The following is a 20,076-nucleotide window of genomic DNA, read 5'->3' as shown; positions in this document are numbered from 1 at the left end:
TGGATAATGGGATGCCTAGTAGTTCTTGAGTCTGTAGACAAAAGAAAGGTGTCGCAAGCAGAAAACCATTAATGACCAACAATTGCCACTGTTGCCAAAAATGTCATGATGTTGCGTCTTTAAATTTTTAATGATCAGATCAGCATTATTATTCAGCTCGTTGTCAGCTGTTATCGCCTCGTGTTCGGCTCGCATCCGTGCAGGCCATGCCAATTGCGGATTCTCGAGAAAAAGTCAGAAGGTGAAATATAAAAAAAGAACACGCTTACGTTATCTTACTTTGACCTTTGACCTTTGGTCAGTTCTATAGCCGTCCCAACCGTGTATCGTTATATTGGAAGAATAATGAAAAAAGTACGAAAAAACGAAAAGTCTACAACACGTGGTATTCCGAGGCGGTCACCCATCCACGTACTAACCAAGCTCGACATTGCTTAACTTCGGTGATCGGACGAGAACCGGTGTATTCAACGTGATATGGTCGTAGACATGTGAAACTGACCTTTTGGGCTACTTATAATACTAGGCCTGTGACGTAATTATATTTTCGACAGTACACCTGTGACAGTATATTTTCCAGCCGTTTTAACAGTAGTGGGCCTACTGTAACACTTGTTACCAAAAATGTTACCTTTATACCTTATAACTTCAAGATTAAGAAGGATGGTGAAAAACAATTTTCATACACATCTACTCATCACCTCGAGAAAGTCAACTGACGACTTTTTCAATCTTTTATATAAAAACAAGGAAATGTCACTCGACCGAATCGGCCCTGCTTAAGGTGCAAAGTGACATCCTTGAGTCTTTGGACGGGGGTGACGCTGTGGTGCTCGTTATGATCGACCTATCAGCCGCATTTGATACCATCGACCACAACATCCTATTACAACGATTTCAAAACATTTTTGGCTTAACTGGGATGGCCCTTCAGTGGGTGGCATCATACCTAACAGACAGATACCAATCAGTGCTGATTGACAATGCTCAGTCCACCCCAACTCTGCTGAAGTATGGTGTTCCCCAGGGGTCTGTCCTGGGGCCCAAGATGTATACCATGTACACAAAACCCCTCGGTGACCTGTTGAGGAGTCACGGTCCAAAGCGCCACTTTTATGCGGATGACGCACAAATCTACAAATCATTCCGCATTAGATGCCTACAAGACACCGTCTCTTGCACTGAAAATTGCCTTGCTGCCACTGGCACATGGCCAGCTAACAACATGCTGAGCAAGTATGACGACAAGGCGAAGTCATGCTTTTTGCTTATCCTCACAACCTCAAAGCCTTGGACCACATTGCTACACAAGTTGGTGACTGCCTCGTCAGGTCCTCGCCAGATGTAAGGAATCTTGGTGTTATCTTTGACACCAAGATGAACATGGAGAAAGAGGTGACCAGCGTTTGTAAATCCGCCTATGCACAATTGAGAAACATTGGTCATTATCAGGGCAGGCGGTATTTGCACCACGCCACCACGGGCACCACGCGACCACCACGCCACCACGCGAACAGGCGGAGCGATCATAATGACGATATCAAAATAGCGGTCGATGACAGAGCCAACATATTGAAACTCCTACCTGATTTATTTACGCTTAGGCCTACACATTTCTTCAAAAGGCATCATTGAATAATCACACAAGTGCCGAATGACAGGGTAAATCTCATTAAAGCAAACAGTAGAAGAAACCCGAATAGGAAACGCATTGTGCATCAAACTCCCAAGTTGACAGTAGACACCAGCCTCTTTTACTTTCTGAACAGGTGCTGTTAGGCCAAATTTAAGGATTTTCTCAGCCTAAATTATTTTGCTACAGTCCAGGGGTAGCGAGCATAAAGGGGTCGTAAGCCTACGTCAGGACTAAGCCAGGCGTAGAAGAGGTCGTAGAGTTAATATGGTGAGCATAAAGGTGGGCGTAAACTGCGCCTGGGTATAAATCTGGTCGTACCTCTACGCCTGCTTGGTAGGAGGCGTAAGTCATTTCAGACCAGTCGTAGGTCGATGGGTCATATCAATAAAGTCTGGTAAATGCTTTTATTTAAGAATTTTACGAGGTTCACCAATGCATATGTACAGCCGAATTCAAGTAAAAGCATTTACTAGCTTTTTTCATATCGTATACAAGAAGGTGCATTTGGAATAGAATTTAACTGCGCCGATTTGGGCCGCATTTACAATACACGGGAATGAATGTACTTCTCGAAATCAAATTGCCTATGAATTCGTAATGGCTAGACTTATACGGCTTGCGGATGAGTTTGGGCGTCGTCAGATGAGACGTGAGAGGGTTTTCAGGGATAGAACGAATCCACTCGAACGGCACGATGATAGCGAGATCTATGACCGATTTCGATTTCGGAGGGAAGACATCTTCGAACTGACGGACATGCTAGGGGATGAAATTAAAAGTCCAACTAACAGAAACCATTCGATTCCGCCAGTTTTGTGCATTCTTACGGCACTGAGATTCTACGCAACCGGCAATTACCACCTTGTCACAGGAGATTTGTTCAGGATACATCGAACCACTGCATCAAGAATGATCAGACGGGTTTCGGACTCTCTGGCACGCAGATTGGACGAGTACGTTCATTTTCCACCCGAGGGAGATGGCGTGAGGCGTATAAAGGCCGCGTTTTTTGATATAGCAGGATTTCCAAACGTATGCGGTGCCATCGATTGCAGTCACATCCCCATTCAAGCACCAAGTCAAAATGAATTTGAATATGTGAATCGGAAAGGGGTACATTCTATCAATGCTCAGGCAATATGTGACTCGGGAAACATATTTCTGAATGGTGTGATTCGATGGCCTGGCGGTACCCACGATTCCCGCATCTTAACCAACAGTGAAATATCCCGCGACTTCGAAACTGGACGGATAAGTGGCTTCCTAATCGGAGACAGTGGGTACCCTCTTCGACAATGGCTGATGACGCCACTGTATGTGGCAGCAAATCGGAAGGAGAGGAGATACAATACGTCACACAAGCGAACCCGTAGTGTTATCGAGCGCACATTCGGCATATGGAAACGTCGATTCCATGGTCTTCATAACAAACTACGAATGACACCAGAGAGATGCTGCGTAGTGATCGCTGCAACTATGGTATTGCACAACATTGCCATGAGGAAGGGACTGCCAGATTTTGATGATGAAATCCCAGATGAAATGGAAGATATACATGGTGAATTCGACGGACAGGAAAACGGACAAGAAATAAGGCGACAGCTCATTGACAACGTTTTTGCGTAGGTAACATTTAATTATCATTTTGACAGAAATGCACATAAAATCTGCTTTTGTAATTACATCAGAGCTCTCCCTACAACCTAAGTTGTTATGTCCTTTCTGAACTTTCTCTAGCAAGGTGACGTATTTTATGGAAACAAAATCATTATTTATCATCAATGCGTACAAATGGATTAGACCACGCCTTTCATATCAATGATACATTCCGATGACAAGGTTATATTTCATCTGCCACTTTGTTTGTCAAAGTAAGAACACCAATCAGTCCGTCATCCTTATAGTTAATGATTAATTATAAAGTCTATTGACTTAGTTGTTCTATTTCCATTTCTAACTTTCTCTTCTTGAGTACCATTACTTCTTTTTGAAGCATTATGAGTCGCCTCTCCTCCCTCAGCTTTTCACGCTCTTGCTTAATTTTGTCCATTTCCAGCTTTAGTTTCTTCTCTTCCAGCTGAAGCACCTTGCTGTAAGGTACGGACCTGCGGGCGGTAGCAGGAGTTGCAGACGCATCCTCTTCCGAGTGATGTGAGGAACTGAATGAGGCTTCTCCATCACCATTGGAGTCGCAGTGTGGGGACTGGTTGCCTTGGGTGAAGGCGGACTCATCTGCACCATCATCTGATGTAGCTTAAAGTAAAATAAGAAACATTTCCTAAAATATGCAAGTGCTGCTGATAAAAATAACATTCTAACATGATTAGCACTTATTACTGAACTTTATACTGCTTCTACCCTATTGTATTGAAAGAGTTAATAACATGTTACTGCCGCATGAACATTTTTCAAAAAATTATTTTTGTCGACTTTTTTCTATGAAAATGTTTCGTCTTGTTTCCAATTTGTAAAATACATATAGGATAATGCCACCAATTTTCTACCACCTCCAATTTTCGACCAGGTGGTGTTATTCTTTCCAGTTGATCAAAATATTTTCGATTTCATGAAAGCTCTACCTTCATGTGCATGTCATCTCCACATAAAAATCAAATATTTTTAATCAGACATAAGAAAAACGCGCCTTGGTCGAAAATTGGAGGTTGTCAAAAATTGGTTGTACTGACATACCTTCTATTATGTCTGCTGCCGAGGTCGACGCCGGTGCCTCAGGTCGAGTAGCCGTTGGCATCCTCGGTCGTTTGGCAGATACCGACGAATGGATCAAGGATGTGGTGATCCCGGGTCTTAAGGTTGATGTCGGTGCACGAGATATAGTAGCCGTTGGCATCCTCGGTCGTTTGGCAGATACCGACGAATGGATCAAGGCTGTGGTGATCCCGGGTCTTAAGGTCGATGTCGGTGCACGAGATATAGTAGCCGTTTGCATCCTCGGTCCTTGGTTAGATATTGATGGGCGAGTTGTCACCGGTATGGTCATTCTTGACCCATGGGTTGACAGTGGTAAACGAGATGTTGAGGGTGATGTGATCTTTTTCTGCTGAGCAATAGATGCCGATCTAGGAGGCTCTGACATCGGTTGACTTTGCAGTATTGCTGCTTTGGTATGGCGCGTGCGGCTCTCAACGCCCTTTAAGCCTGTGAATGATACAGCATCATCTCCGTAGACATCCAAAATCTTATTCGAAATATCAGAAATTGGAGTTGCTGGTCCTCCTCCAGTGGGCGGGTTCTTGTTTTTTGTGACCTCTTTTTTGGCATCAGAAAGCATGTCTTTCCATTTTTTCCGGACTTCGTCTACTTCTCGTTTCGCCCGTGGATTCAGCGCATTCACTTTGTTAGTCATTTCCGTCCAAATTTGATTCTTCCGGGTATTCGTAACTGTATTGGAATGTCTGGACGTTAATACCTCGCGGAACTTCGCGAATTCTTCCACAATGCATAGCTTTTCTTCCTGTGAAAAATTCGCCTTTCTTTTGCCACGCTCGGCCATCCTTTAACGTCTCCTGAACAAGGCGCATTCAGAATGCCCCCTAATATAAACGCAGATGGACACCATTGCCCATAAGCGGCCCATACACCATTAAACATTATTATTGGTCCATATGAAGAGCCACGACAAGGTAAATATATTGTTAAACCTTGTTCATACCATTATAAAATTCTACCATCCCATTCTGAAAGGCTGAGGTAATCGATTAAACGCGCCATTCATAGTTTCGCCAAAGGTGCGCCTCCGTCTTAGCGTTATATCATTACGACCGCTTTTATGCTCTCCTTCTAAATCAGGGCCGTAACTTTTATGCTCACCGACTAAAAATATTTACACCTGGTCCTACGTCCAGAGTTACGACCGACTTTAGGCCCTGACTTACAACCTCTTTATGCTCGCTACCCCTGGTCACAAAAGAGTTACAGTCCTGGGGTAGCGAGCTGCAGCGCTGGTGTAAGCGCTTGGTGGATTTTCGATGGTGCGGCATTGGTTCCCGAACCAAGATTGGTGGTCCATTTTCAGGTGGTGTAAGTGCGGCTATTAACGTCAGTTACGAATACCCGGAAGAATCAAATTTGGACGGAAATGACTAACAAAGTGAATGCGCTGAATCCACGGGCGAAACGAGAAGTAGACGAAGTCCGGAAAAAATGGAAAGACATGCTTTCTGATGCCAAAAAAGAGGTCACAAAAAACAAGAACCCGCCCACTGGAGGAGGACCTGCAACTCCAATTTCTGATATTTCGAATAAGATTTTGGATGTCTACGGAGATGATGCTGTATCATTCACAGGCTTAAAGGGCGTTGAGAGCCGCACGCGCCATACCAAAGCAGCAATACTGCAAAGTCAACCGATGTCAGAGCCTCCTAGATCGGCATCTATTGCTCAGCAGAAAAAGATCACATCACCCTCAACATCTCGTTTACCACTGTCAACCCATGGGTCAAGAATGACCATACCGGTGACAACTCGCCCATCAATATCTAACCAAGGACCGAGGATGCCAACGGCTACTATATCTCGTGCACCGACATCAACCTTAAGACCCGGGATCACCACAGCCTTGATCCATTCGTCGGTATCTGCCAAACGACCGAGGATGCCAACGGCTACTCGACCTGAGGCACCGGCGTCGACCTCGGCAGCAGACATAATAGAAGGTATGTCAGTACAACCAATTTTTGACAACCTCCAATTTTCGACCAAGGCGCGTTTTTCTTATGTCTGATTAAAAATATTTGATTTTTATGTGGAGATGACATGCACATGAAGGTAGAGCTTTCATGAAATCGAAAATATTTTGATCAACTGGAAAGAATAACACCACCTGGTCGAAAATTGGAGGTGGTAGAAAATTGGTGGCATCATCCTATATGTATTTTACAAATTGGAAACAAGACGAAACATTTTCATAGAAAAAAGTCGACAAAAATAATTTTTTGAAAAATGTTCATGCGGCAGTAACATGTTATTAACTCTTTCAATACAATAGGGTAGAAGCAGTATAAAGTTCAGTAATAAGTGCTAATCATGTTAGAATGTTATTTTTATCAGCAGCACCTGCATATTTTAGGAAATGTTTCTTATTTTACTTTAAGCTACATCAGATGATGGTGCAGATGAGTCCGCCTTCACCCAAGGCAACCAGTCCCCACACTGCGACTCCAATGGTGATGGAGAAGCCTCATTCAGTTCCTCACATCACTCGGAAGAGGATGCGTCTGCAACTCCTGCTACTGCCCGCAGGTCCGTACCTTACAGCAAGATGCTTCAGCTGGAAGAGAAGAAACTAAAGCTGGAAATGGACAAAATTAAGCAAGAGCGTGAAAAGCTGAGGGAGGAGAGGCGACTCATAATGCTTCAAAAAGAAGTAATGGTACTCAAGAAGAGAAAGTTAGAAATGGAAATAGAACAACTAAGTCAATAGACTTTATAATTAATCATTAACTATAAGGATGACGGACTGATTGGTGTTCTTACTTTGACAAACAAAGTGGCAGATGAAATATAACCTTGTCATCGGAATGTATCATTGATATGAAAGGCGTGGTCTAATCCATTTGTACGCATTGATGATAAATAATGATTTTGTTTCCATAAAATACGTCACCTTGCTAGAGAAAGTTCAGAAAGGACATAACAACTTAGGTTGTAGGGAGAGCTCTGATGTAATTATAAAAGCAGATTTTATGTGCATTTCTGTCAAAATGATAATTAAATGTTACCTACGCAAAAACGTTGTCAATGAGCTGTCGCCTTATTTCTTGTCCGTTTTCCTGTCCGTCGTATTCACCATGTATATCTTCCATTTCATCTGGGATTTCATCATCAAAATCTGGCAGTCCCTTCCTCATGGCAATGTTGTGCAATACCATAGTTGCAGCGATCACTACGCAGCATCTCTCTGGTGTCATTCGTAGTTTGTTATGAAGACCATGGAATCGACGTTTCCATATGCCGAATGTGCGCTCGATAACACTACGGGTTCGCTTGTGTGACGTATTGTATCTCCTCTCCTTCCGATTTGCTGCCACATACAGTGGCGTCATCAGCCATTGTCGAAGAGGGTACCCACTGTCTCCGATTAGGAAGCCACTTATCCGTCCAGTTTCGAAGTCGCGGGATATTTCACTGTTGGTTAAGATGCGGGAATCGTGGGTACCGCCAGGCCATCGAATCACACCATTCAGAAATATGTTTCCCGAGTCACATATTGCCTGAGCATTGATAGAATGTACCCCTTTCCGGTTCACATATTCAAATTCATTTTGACTTGGTGCTTGAATGGAAATGTGACTGCAATCGATGGCACCGCATACGTTTGGAAATCCTGCTATATCAAAAAACGCGGCCTTTATACGCCTCACGCCATCTCCCTCGGGTGGAAAATGAACGTACTCGTCCAATCTGCGTGCCAGAGAGTCCGAAACCCGTCTGATCATTCTTGATGCAGTGGTTCGATGTATCCCGAACAAATCTCCTGTGACAAGGTGGTAATTGCCGGTTGCGTAGAATCTCAGTGCCGTAAGAATGCACAAAACTGGCGGAATCGAATGGTTTCTGTTAGTTGGACTTTTAATTTCATCCCCTAGCATGTCCGTCAGTTCGAAGATGTCTTCCCTCCGAAATCGAAATCGGTCATAGATCTCGCTATCATCGTACCGTTCGAGTGGATTCGTTCTATCCCTGAAAACCCTCTCACGTCTCATCTGACGACGCCCAAACTCATCCGCAAGCCGTATAAGTCTGGCCATTACGAATTCATAGGCAATTTGATTTCGAGAAGTACATGCATTCCCGTGTATTGTAAATGCGGCCCAAATCGGCGCAGTTAAACTCTATTCCAAATGCACCTTCTTGTATACGATATATAAAAAGCTAGTAAATGCTTTTACTTGAATTCGGCTGTACATATGCATTGGTGAACCTCGTAAAATTCTTAAATAAAAGCATTTACCAGACTTTATTAATATGACCCATCGACTTACGACTGGTCTGAAATGACTTACGCCTCCTACCAAGCAGGCGTAGAGGTACGACCAGATTTATACCCAGGCGCAGTTTACGCCCACCTTTATGCTCACCATATTAACTCTACGACCTCTTCTACGCCTGGCTTAGTCCTGACGTAGGCTTACGACCCCTTTATGCTCGCTACCGTGTCATGTCGGCCCTACGCGCTACAAACGCGCTGAACGAGTCAAATGACATTCTTATGGTGCAATAAATCATTTTGAAGCCGCGACATCGTTGAATATGAAGGGTGACGTCATTTATATATTCATATGAAACACGATGGTATTTTTTAATTTTTACTATTAAAGGACCACGCCTGCCCGATGATGAAAAACTTCGGTAAGTTTTTTTCAGTGGATGGTGTTTTTCCAATATAGGGGTTTTAAGAAAAGATTTTATACTGGCCTAAAAGTAAAAACAAGAGGCCCAAGGGCCTGGCGCTCAGCTGGATATGACCTAATAACATAGGACTGAGGGTATAAAGTAGTAAATATCGGCTTTATACTACTGTTTGAAGGTCAAGAGAACACGTTATACCACTAAAATTTCCAATGCAGAGCTGCCAGTTGGATGAAATATGATTGAACTAATCAGCAATGGTATGTAAATATTACAGGAGGCAACGGAAGATATCCCTAGTTCAGTATAGCTTTACAGAAAAAATGGGAGTAACATTATTGTGTTGCTTAAAACGTCTACTTTTTACTCATGTAAGAATCGTAGTACTAATAATAACTTCAACTTATTTTCCAGTTATGATAACACAACACGCATCTTCATGATCATGATCTTTCTCAAACTAACTGAATGACCTATTAGTAATCGCCTTGGACGCACAACCTAACCACATATCAATCCGCCCCGACGATCGACACATCCATTCGATTCGATAACCGGGTAACCCTCGATAAAGTTTGATAAATAAACTAGAACTGAGATTTCACAGGAGCACCTGTGAATTCATGACTCCAGGGTTGTTTTGAGGGCGATATTGTAAGAGTTGGTCTTGAGTGCGTGAAGGTCCGTGTGAGGCACCTGGGGAGAGAAGACTAGTTGAACGATGGGATCATGGAGGTATAAATAATTATTTATACCTCCATGATCGGATCTGACACGGACACTACTATTGATCTCATTATATGAATACCATTTAATTACAAAAAAGTGAAAACAGATCATATCATATTCCTTGGGATAAATTAAAATAGGAGTGCGGGAACAAGGTTTTTTAGCAGGAGGAAAGCGAGAACATTTTGTGCCGTCGTATTCCGATTTGGCTGGTTAGTGGTGAAATCTGCTTTTAATTTTGCAAATTAACATATTCGTTTTTCGAGTTCTAACGTTGTCTGAATTAAAGATGCTTTCCCAATGCTTGACTGGTCTGGCAATTAAAGAGACATTGCCAGGAAAACGTGACGTCATTTTGGCCATTCTTCTTACCGCACGCCCTCTCTCTCCGTAAAAGTTCCTGACATGGTGTGAAGTGGGAGGGCGCACAATGGGAACCACACTGCCGCGATGTTAATAGTTTCTATTTATAGAATTCAGCGGCAGAGATTTTAGGCACGGAAAAAGTGGATTAACTCGGCTAATCTCAATGGATTTTACCCAGGAATGTTTTCAAGGCGAGAGAAACATCTGATTTAAGTACTGCGCTTATTAGATTTCATGTTCAGGCCGAAGATTGGCCTAAAACGTGGACGAAAAGAGTGCATTATCGAGTGTTGGAGAGGTCACGTGATTGGACGAGAAACCTGAACAAAGTTTTCGTGCTTTTAGCTGTCAACATCAATGGCTATAATATACTCCTACGGAATAGTAGAACTAATAGAACTAATTTCCGAAGTTTCCAATAGTTTGAACACAAATCAAAACATCGCCCATCAGCTGGACTCAGATCTGCATAAATTACGATAAATAATGATGTCGTCGCTTCAATTTCGCAAAGAAAGTTGACTCCATTCGAAGGTTGTTTTGACCAAATTCTGTTGAACTCATCGTTATGAGGGCATTTGAACACATTCTCGTTGATCTTTTCTATAAACGTGTGAAGTTTCGTACCAAAATACGTTTCCGTAAAGGCTTAAAAAAGAAAATTTGTCACTTACAAAATCATCGCTCCGGTAGAAATAAAAAGGTCACCGCCATTTTCTTGATGATAGTACTCCAGGTAACCGGCGGGAAATTTAAAGCGGGGTCATCCGGGGTCAAACAACAGTTTTGCTCACTACCGCCAACTGGTGATATAAATCCACACTAATCTATTTTATATCAAAACTTCTGTATCATGAAGACCTTTTCAACTTTATTTCGAGCTTTTATCTGCTGGAATAGAGCGTCAAAAAATTGTTTTTTCATTTACGCATTTTGCCCCCTGGGGAGCTGAATTTGAGTCGAATCGCCCAAATTTTTTTCCGTAAGCAACATTTTCTGCGGTGTTTATAAGCAAGACTAGATTTGAAGTGCCTCGGTTGTATGATTACAAAATGCCCAACTTTGCCTACAGATGGATGGATGGATGGAAGGATGGCAGGATGGGTGGAAGGACGGACACCAATCGAATAGCTATTTGACTAGCTCCGCTGACTTTGTCAGCTGAGCTAAAAATGACAAATAATCATTGTTCGTACAAGCATGTAGTTCTACATGTATGCTGATCATGGGGCAATAGGCCTACGATGCTACCTCCATTCGACAAAAATGTGTACCGAGGAAAATGCATTTGACTGTCAAGTTGTTGTAAGCATCATGAATAGCGACGAAGTCTAAATGCGTCCTTCCTTTATAAGAAATTGATATAAAGATGTATCTTAAAATCGAAAATAAAAAATAAGATTTTTCTTACCTTTTCTCTTTCCATTGTAAAACTGCCTGTATCTCTCAAAAAAACGGGGGGTTACCAAATGCAAACGATGGGTCCAATCGTCAGTCAGGTACTGACGGATACAGCCCAGCCTTTCATACTCCGCATGATTATAACCAAAGTCATTACGCAACATATTGCGTTCAAATAAAATCATTGCGGGAGTGTTTCAACAACGACGGATTGTTTATTTTACAAGAGTTCCATTACAGAGGGCACCTGTTTTGGTTTGAAACCTTTACTTTCTCATCAAACTGACTTATTTTGTAGATGTGTCATTAGTCACAGCTACAGATGACAGAATGCAACTTAGGCTTTGGTGTCCATTGAACAAAGGTCTTCAAAGGTCAGGCGGGCGCGTCGATTATAATAATAATATACAATGTATAATAATTATCACAATATTGAAGATAAGAAGAAGAATTCCCAAGCTTGTTGGCTTGGGAAGCCTAGTGATTCACCTTCCCTAAAGAATGCATAAGATTCGAGACATGTCCATTAAAGGGGCACTATAGGCAGCATCTTGGTAGGCAACATAAAGTTACACAAAGTAGCCAGTGAGTCTCTCACCTCTCACAGTTTGTCCTAACCTAGTCACACCTGTAACAGGGATACATTCAGTGATGAATCAAATAAGACCTAATGCCCTTACTCTGTTTATAAGTCAGCTAAAGTTGGCCAATTTGACCCCCTGCTCCTACATAGTCCCCCTTTAATGGGAAACTATAGGCAACAGCTAGGTAGGCAAGATAAAGTTACACAAAGTCGCCAATAAGGGTCTCTCACACAACAGTATGTTGAAACTATGCACACGTGTTCGAGTGAGTGATAAATCTAACTCCTCCCCCCCCCCCCCCAACCCACCCCACCCAAACGAACGGCCACCCCTTTAAAGGGAGACTATATAACCCACTCGTACTCGTATGGTTTTTGCAGGTCAGTCGTCAGTTGGAGTAGGTCTAGTTACTCAACGGTAATTCAGTACGTATTTCCGTAGTTGGCGTACGCCTTTATTCCAATAATCCCAAGAACGGGCATCAGAGAAGCTAGGATAGCAGCCAACGCCATCTATAACTGTTCAAAGAAACCATGATCCAATGAATCGACCGCGATTTTGATATCGTCATTATGATCGCTCCGCCTGTTCGCGTGGTGGCGTGGTGGTCGCGTGGTGCCCGTGGTGGCGTGGTGCAAATACCGCCTGCCCATTATGGAGGTGACCAACCGCGCAGCGAGATCTCTCGCTACTGGTCTGGTCATTTTCAGGCTTGACTACTGTAATTCGCTTCTCGGCGGGCTGCCATTACCAGCTATTGCGGGCCTAGCACACTCTGTTTTGAATAGAGGGAGTTTTGAAAGCTTCACAAATGATTGTTGCAAGGAAGTACTTTATGATAGTTTGCGAAATTTTGATTAAGTCTAGGTGGAAAGTAATATTTTTCGCATATTTGTTGGGAAAAGAATTGAAAACCCTCCAATTTTCAACCCCCCTATGGACACTATGAATTTTTCTCCAATAAAGCTGAAATCTTGGGAATATAATCCTAAGAGTTATATCAACCACGTCTGAGTCGGGAGTTTGTATCAAATGTATAGTTTCGGAGCTAGCGCAGCTAGAAAAGCCCCCAAAACCCACTTTCTCAGGAATTCACACTACGGGCTACGAGTGAAGCATTACAGATTTACCAAAATTTTCAACCTATAGATGGACACATCGAATTTCCATCCAAATCACTCCAAATTTTGCCAGTAAATACCTAGACATATATAGAATTATGTCAGAAGTCGGGAGTTGGGATTATTTTTACACCCCGCCCAAAAAGCCAACTTTATTGATATTTTCTATGCATTTTCCATTAGGCTTGCCAGGACCAATTAAGCAGGTGCACTAATTGGCTTAATTGGCTAGGCCCGCAATAGCTGGTAATGCCTAAAGTTCTTACCAAGAGGCTGCAACGGGTCCAGAATACTGCAGCCCGCATCGTAACCCGCACACCCAGGCATGAACACATCTCACCAGTGTTAAAGCAGTTGCACTGGCTGCCCGTTTGGAAGCGAATTCAGTTCAAGACTCTGGTCTGGCCTTCAAGTGCCTGCACGGCCAGGCCCCTAGGTATCTCTCTGATATGATCAATGTTTACAAGCCTCAAAGGCTCCAAAGGTCGGAAAATTCTTTCACCCTGGTTAGCCTATCCCAGGTGGGGTAGTTGTAAAACAAGAAACACAGAAACGAAACAGAAACACAGAAACGAAACAGAAACACAGAAACGAAACAGAAACACAGAAACGAAACAGAAACACAGAAACGTAGGAACGAAACACAGAAACGCAGGAACCGCCACTCCTGTGGCGAACTCTGGTCCTCAGACACCATCCTGTCGCCATGGTTGTTGCCGCAAAAGCTGGTGTAACAAAAACTGGTACTCTGTCGGATGGAAGAAGAAATGCTCATTTTCCAATATCCCATTTAGCCTCCTCAATGCCTCAAGATAGCGATAGCGGTGCTCCTAGGTTCTGAAGTTCATACATTATGCAAATGAGTATAAACCTCCCTCAAAATCCGGAAACTTGCTGTTAGGGAGAACGCGTCAACCGGCTTCTGATTGGTCAAGTAAGTTGACATCAAAATGTAAACATAGTGCACGTGCGCGCCATCCAGATGAGGTCACATTGCCGTACTCGCGTTATTTTTAACAATGCCACGTGTGTTTGTTTACATTTTGAAATGGAGTTGGTTTTATGGTATTGCTTTCATTTTTTCCAAGGCCTTGCATTTTTCGAGTGCATATTGTTATTGCCAGCTTTTGTTACACTTGCACTCCCTTCGTGCCCCTGATGGAGTCATCCTCAGAGTTTACTTTAACGACGATAACAACGACTTGGTCATGGAAAGTATCAAGTAGGTAGGCATTATTTAAGGAGCTGTAGAGGCATGTTCCTTATGACGTCAGTTCATGCATATTAATGAGGTTGTGACGTATGTAACACACATATTAAATGAGAAAATGTGACCAACGCGATTGGTTGTAATCATTTCCATCAACAATATCACGTGGGGTATTGTGTTTACATGGATCGGATCTGTCAAAAATGACATCTGTCATTTCGGCCATTATCAACTTTCCCGCCAGCACATCACTGCGTATGCGTGTTATATATGTCACAACTTCATAAATATATGCATAAACTGACGTCATATTGCATATTTTAGGAACATGCCTCTACAGCTCCTTAAATAATACCTACAATCGAGGTGCCATCTATGCCTGTGCCTCAATTCCAACTTTTATGAAAACCCATTTATTTTTCGTTTCTGTGTTTCGTTCCTGCGTTTCTGTGTTTCTGTTTCGTTTCTGTGTTTCTGTTTCGTTTCTGTGTTTCTTGTTTTACAACTACCCTCCCAGGTGCACGGACACACGGCGAACGGTGGTTCAGCGTTTTCATCGCCAAGCTCTGGAACCAATTGCCAGAGGGCTTACAGAAGGCACCCAGTCTAAACATCTTCAAAAAAATGCTCAAAACACATCTTTTCAAGTAGTGCCTTCTGTAAGCCGATGTAACAATGTAAAGCGGCTTTTTTGGAAGTTTTTTGCCCTCGAAATTTTACCTTAACATGACTGTGCAGCCACACAGGAACCAGTCGATGTCAACGTCCTGTTGAGCTATAAATAGCATGCGGGGCCTGCTCACCGCGTAAGTGCACAGAAGGAACTGGTTGCAAACAATCGTCAGAGCTACCCCTTTACAAAAAATATTTCGATTTCTCACCCATTTCAAAAAGATCGTCTGCTTGAGGGGAAGAAAACGTACATCCCTAGTGTAGTGACATCTTTTGTTCTTTTCACGAAATTAGTAAACTGTTTTGACTTAAACATACATGCTTCCCATTTGGGGAGACCTTTTGGGTCCATATTAACCAGTGGTAAAATATACTCCCCATCTCTATACGTTAGGGGTTGGCCCTAGTGTCAAAAACCAACCTGATCTCAGGACACCTCGGACGGCGCCTCATAAAATCACGTGACTACATGTCTTTGTAAGTCGCCATTGGTTTACAGGATTTGCTACAAAGTGAATCATTATGTCATCATTTCTATGCAGTGCAGCACAGTAGGCTGAATTTGATCACCTACTGTTATTTGAATGGGAAATATCTTTCACTTGGTACCCATATATTGGTAAGATTCGGTATGGATGTGTGTCAAATTTCGATATGAAGTAGGGAATTTTTGCCGGCTTACGGCGCACCCTACGTCAGTGTGTAAATTGCATGTACATGATGTACACTAGTGTCTGTTCATTATCTATCTGTATACATTGTAGACTGTCGATACGGATGCCGGATAGAGTGATTCATCGTGTGTTCTGAGTCATCGCATCACTTCTTCAGAATGTCTGACAATGTCTGAGCAAGTCTGCCGTGAAAATTATTTTGTTTTCTATTTAGTCAAGGCCAGCCCGTCCCTTTTCTGTGGCTTCTACTCTTTACTGGCCATAGCATAGCCATAGGCCTGCTTCAATACTTGCTGGCGCTAAGGCAAATCAAAAGGCAACTCGAGGCTAAGGGGGAGAAGGGGGGTCACTTCTGAAGAGGGGTTTTGCATATCCATGTCCTTGGATATTGTTTCAGATCCCCTTTAGTCTGCAACATCTCTCTTATCTTTGTAAGTAACTTGAGAAATTATCCTTTTTCCCACAAAAATATTTCCTGACTAAACGCATGCATGTCGTATACGACACTTAAGAAGTTTGCCCTGATGTGGCGACGGTAAGCCTACGTTTTAGACAATGGGAGACGGCTAAAATGTAGAATCCGGAATGCTTGCATCCTCGCTTTGCCAGTTGGCAGATTCTCCATTTTAGCAGTCTCCCATTTTTTAAAACGTACCGTCGGCCAACTTCATAAGTGTCGTATTGCAACAGAAATGTAATAAAAGAACCAAAAGTAAGTTCCATTCAGTGCATTCGATTCAGTCTGGCACTGCCATTAGGTCATCAAAATTAACTAATAGCCTTTGCGCTTCCACCTAGTAAATCCCCGTATTTTTTGCGCTTCCACCTTTGAATTGCTGTGCTTAAATTATTTAAGGTCTATTTAATAAATAGTGTGTGAAAACCCGGTGTCTATTAGCCCCGTCGAGCTCGATGGGGCTAATTTAAAAACGGGTTTGACACGGGATTTTCTAATAGGTGGAAGCACAAGAAACACGGCAATCTGTAGTTCCTTAGCACGGCGACAGATGGCGCGTTCGATTTCTGTAATTGCTGTCCCTATGGCCCATGCGTAAAGTGTCAACAAACCTCCAACATTTACAAAACACAGGAGAGGTACTAACTGCAGCGGCTCCTGTTGCTGGATCGCCTAACAATCTTATGCTGATTTTATAGGTGAAAGGGCTCGTCGGGTTTTCTTACACACGGCAAAGACACAGGTGTCAAAAAACCCGGGGATTTTGGATAGGTGGAACTGTGGCTATGGACTGCCCATTTCAGTAAAAAAGATCAGGAATTTTACCTTGGTACGACACCTCTGAACTATGGTCCTGGATATGACGATGGACGGTTAGAGAAGTCTCACACGTAACGGATATGAGTCTTTATGACCTATGAAGGAAGCCCATCTCCTTGAAAGAAAACACTGCGTTGCACTCAATGGCCTATAATTACACGGGCTGATCTGAAACTTCTGTGGTGTGATGGCCTAGTGTAGCCTACGGGAGGTTTCGTGTTGATTTTGGATCCGACTCGAAATCCAATACGGCCACTACATTCTGCCTTATAGTTAAGAGGACCAATTCACGACTGTAAGGCTAAGGTTTGTTTACAAACAGAATACAAATGCTGTACTACTAAGTCAATATCTCACTTAAAGTCCAAGTCCCAAATGACATCCATCCTGCTTCGCGTCTTTGACGGGCAACATCCATGCGAGGTTGCACACGGAGTTGCATGTCAATGACGCACCAGTGACAAGCTTTATAAGGTCTCTCAAGTTTCGCATAAGTTATGTGTGACCTATGTGCTAAAGTGGGTAGCAATGACGTGCCAATGATGCGCAAATGACGCGAATTTAGGGATGACAATTGATAGGGACTATATGTGGAGGATTTCAGTAACCTAATGAAAATTATTCAACACAGTTTTCATTTCTCTGCTTTAGACTTATGCAAATAATTAAATAATCACACAAAGTTGAGAATATTTGTCACATGATGTGTCATGTGACCAGATATTCCCAAATGTTGTTGGTAATGAGACAAGACCACAATTGATTTTTTAAGCCTTTTAGCAGTTAAATTGTCAATGTTTGACCGCGACGCATCAAAGAACGCGTGGTGTTGTGAATCTGAAATTTAGATTATGTTATTCCGGACAGTCGGGCAAGTAAATGGTGAAAAATAGAATGGTGATTGACCACGGAAATGTTTTGATAATCGACAAATTAGACAGACTTTGATATTTCCACTCTTTTCAGCCAACTGGCAGAAAAAACTCAAAACACGCCCCCTATTACCCAATTAGCAAAATTCGAAATTAATTTTTTCATCAAATAATTTCTTTATATCTGTAGACTTGCCACAACAAATATTTTTTCAATACCTCTCCAAATATGTACTTGAGAGTTAAAAACATGCACTTGTCTAATTGATAGGCCTCGACCCTCCGACCTATGAATATTCATTAGTGGTCTTGTCTCTAATATGATTTTAAGACATGTTTAAAAATTATCACTCAAATTGAGTAAGGTTTAATACTGAATACCTCCAAAGAAGTAAGCTTTGTATTACTATCAGTGACCTTTGTACAGCATAATTTGTACAGTCCAACATTCGGCCTGCTTCGCGTTATTGAAGCTTAACGCATGTATGATTTATGCGCAAAGTTGCGCATCAGTGATGCACCAGTGACTCGCTAATCTCTCTATGTTTAATGTAAATTACGGGCAACCTACGTGCGACTTACAATCATGACGTGCCAGGGCCAATGACGCAAATGTGATTAGGACTGGACCTCTGTTTGTGAACAAACAGTTACCTTACAGTCGCGGATTGTGTGACAGGCCTGAAAGGTCTGTAACCTGATAGCCTAGTGTAAAATCAAATGTGGGCATCATTGTTTTCCAACCAATAACTTCAAAACCAATTGAGTGACATACCTGAAACAATCTCTAATGCCCACTGGGGGGGGGGGGCAGGTATGTTGCGATTTGCCTCGATCACGCCATATAGATCTAGTTTACTGCTAATATAATCTTGCCAGGGGTGACTGTACAGCATAAACCCTACAGCATGAGCCATCCATTGGAAAAGGTTTTGAAAAATTATTTTTTTGAACTAGGAAAATGAAAACAGAAAGGGCTGTTTTCACCAGAATGTCCTATACTTTGAGAAGAATGAAACTTTGCCTTCATAGTCAGCACAGAGTTGGAAAAGTCTTTGTACTGGTAGTTTGCCATTTGCAGATATTTCCAGTTTGGCAGATCAGTTACGCACAAGTAGACCCTTGAACGATGTAGTTGTAAAAGAACAAAAGTGAATTTAGTGCATGTACAAGTGTGCATGTTTGGCATTTTAGACTCTTTCGCTACTGTACCCGGTAAGGTCCACACGCTGTGGACGTTTCTTTCCACAGTATCTGTAATACTGAATTTTCCCCAATTTCTATCGTTCACCACAGTCTCTATAAATTTTTAATTGGTTGATAAAGCGAGATAGCAGCACTGCACTCAATTCAATGCAGACTTCGTCCCTAAGATAGGTAATGCTGGCTATTTTGCAATGAAACATTTCCTAAGCTAAGTTCGGATCCAAACCACCCGGTCTGTACGAGGTGTGGACCAGGGGTATGGTACTCGGTGATTGGTTTTGTAACGCGTAGGCCCCTAGGCAATGTATGCGTGCATGTTTGTCAGTGAAAGTGTCAAGAATGGGATGTTTACTTTTCTCTTTAACCATAGACGTAAGATGTACGTCCACTTTTTGGAAATTGATGTGCCATACAGACATTTGACGTACGTCCACATTTCATATGTAGTGTGCCAGGGTTTATCATGATTTCCATTGATTTGGATGTTCCACGTACGTCCGTATGGCACACGTGCAATTCTAAAATATAGTTACAGTAAAAATTCTCAGATGGCAGCACTGGGACGACTTTTTGCATGGATGACTGGAACTCTGTATTTATTATTGTGTCTCATGATCACAGGCGCCAAATTCAAAAAGTGAAAAATGGTAGCCTGGGTGGTTCTGCTGTGATTTTCTGTATAGCCATGATACCAGGTTAGAGGGTGAGGGGTGAAGGGGTGTCTCTAGCCCTGAGGGTCTGGGGGTGATCAGGGTGTGGTCAGGGGTCGGAGTTGGACTGTGATTGTAATCATGCTGTTTTACTTTCAGGGCCTGCTACATCAAGCTGCACTAAAGGCCAAATATGTAGGCTTCACACCTCTAATAGACTTTAAGCCATTTTCCTTTAGACATCAACTGGCATTATAACTTTTTCCCGAATATCTCACTCGAACCTAATATTGGCAGGGCAGAAAGAC

At 42.5% G+C, this 20,076-nt stretch overlaps 1 protein-coding gene and 1 non-coding gene across 7 annotated transcripts in view; one reads left to right on the top strand and one right to left on the bottom strand.

Moving 5' to 3' along the window:
* Window positions 1-370: 370 nt before the first annotated feature.
* LOC135495192 (5S ribosomal RNA) lies at window positions 371-489 on the bottom strand. The gene has a single exon (XR_010448537.1). It is a non-coding gene; the product is annotated as a 5S ribosomal RNA (ribosomal RNA).
* A 15,090-nt stretch (window positions 490-15,579) lies between these two features.
* The window catches only part of LOC135494707 (serine/threonine-protein kinase PAK 3-like), a 67,952-nt gene continuing 63,455 nt past the window's right edge, over window positions 15,580-20,076 (top strand). For 5 of the 6 annotated variants that reach the window (XM_064782930.1, XM_064782928.1, XM_064782924.1 and 2 more), the window contains exon 1: window positions 15,580-15,709. The gene's annotated coding sequence lies outside the window, so the exon portion shown is untranslated. Of the gene's footprint in view, window positions 15,710-16,170; window positions 16,196-20,076 lie in introns of those variants that run through there. The other variant, XM_064782925.1, reaches the window with a different exon arrangement.

The sequence above is a fragment of the Lineus longissimus genome, chromosome 10 (assembly GCF_910592395.1).
Source record: "Lineus longissimus chromosome 10, tnLinLong1.2, whole genome shotgun sequence".
NCBI classification, from domain to species: Eukaryota; Metazoa; Nemertea; class Pilidiophora; order Heteronemertea; family Lineidae; genus Lineus; species Lineus longissimus.
This window is presented reverse-complemented; position numbering and strand designations above follow the sequence as displayed.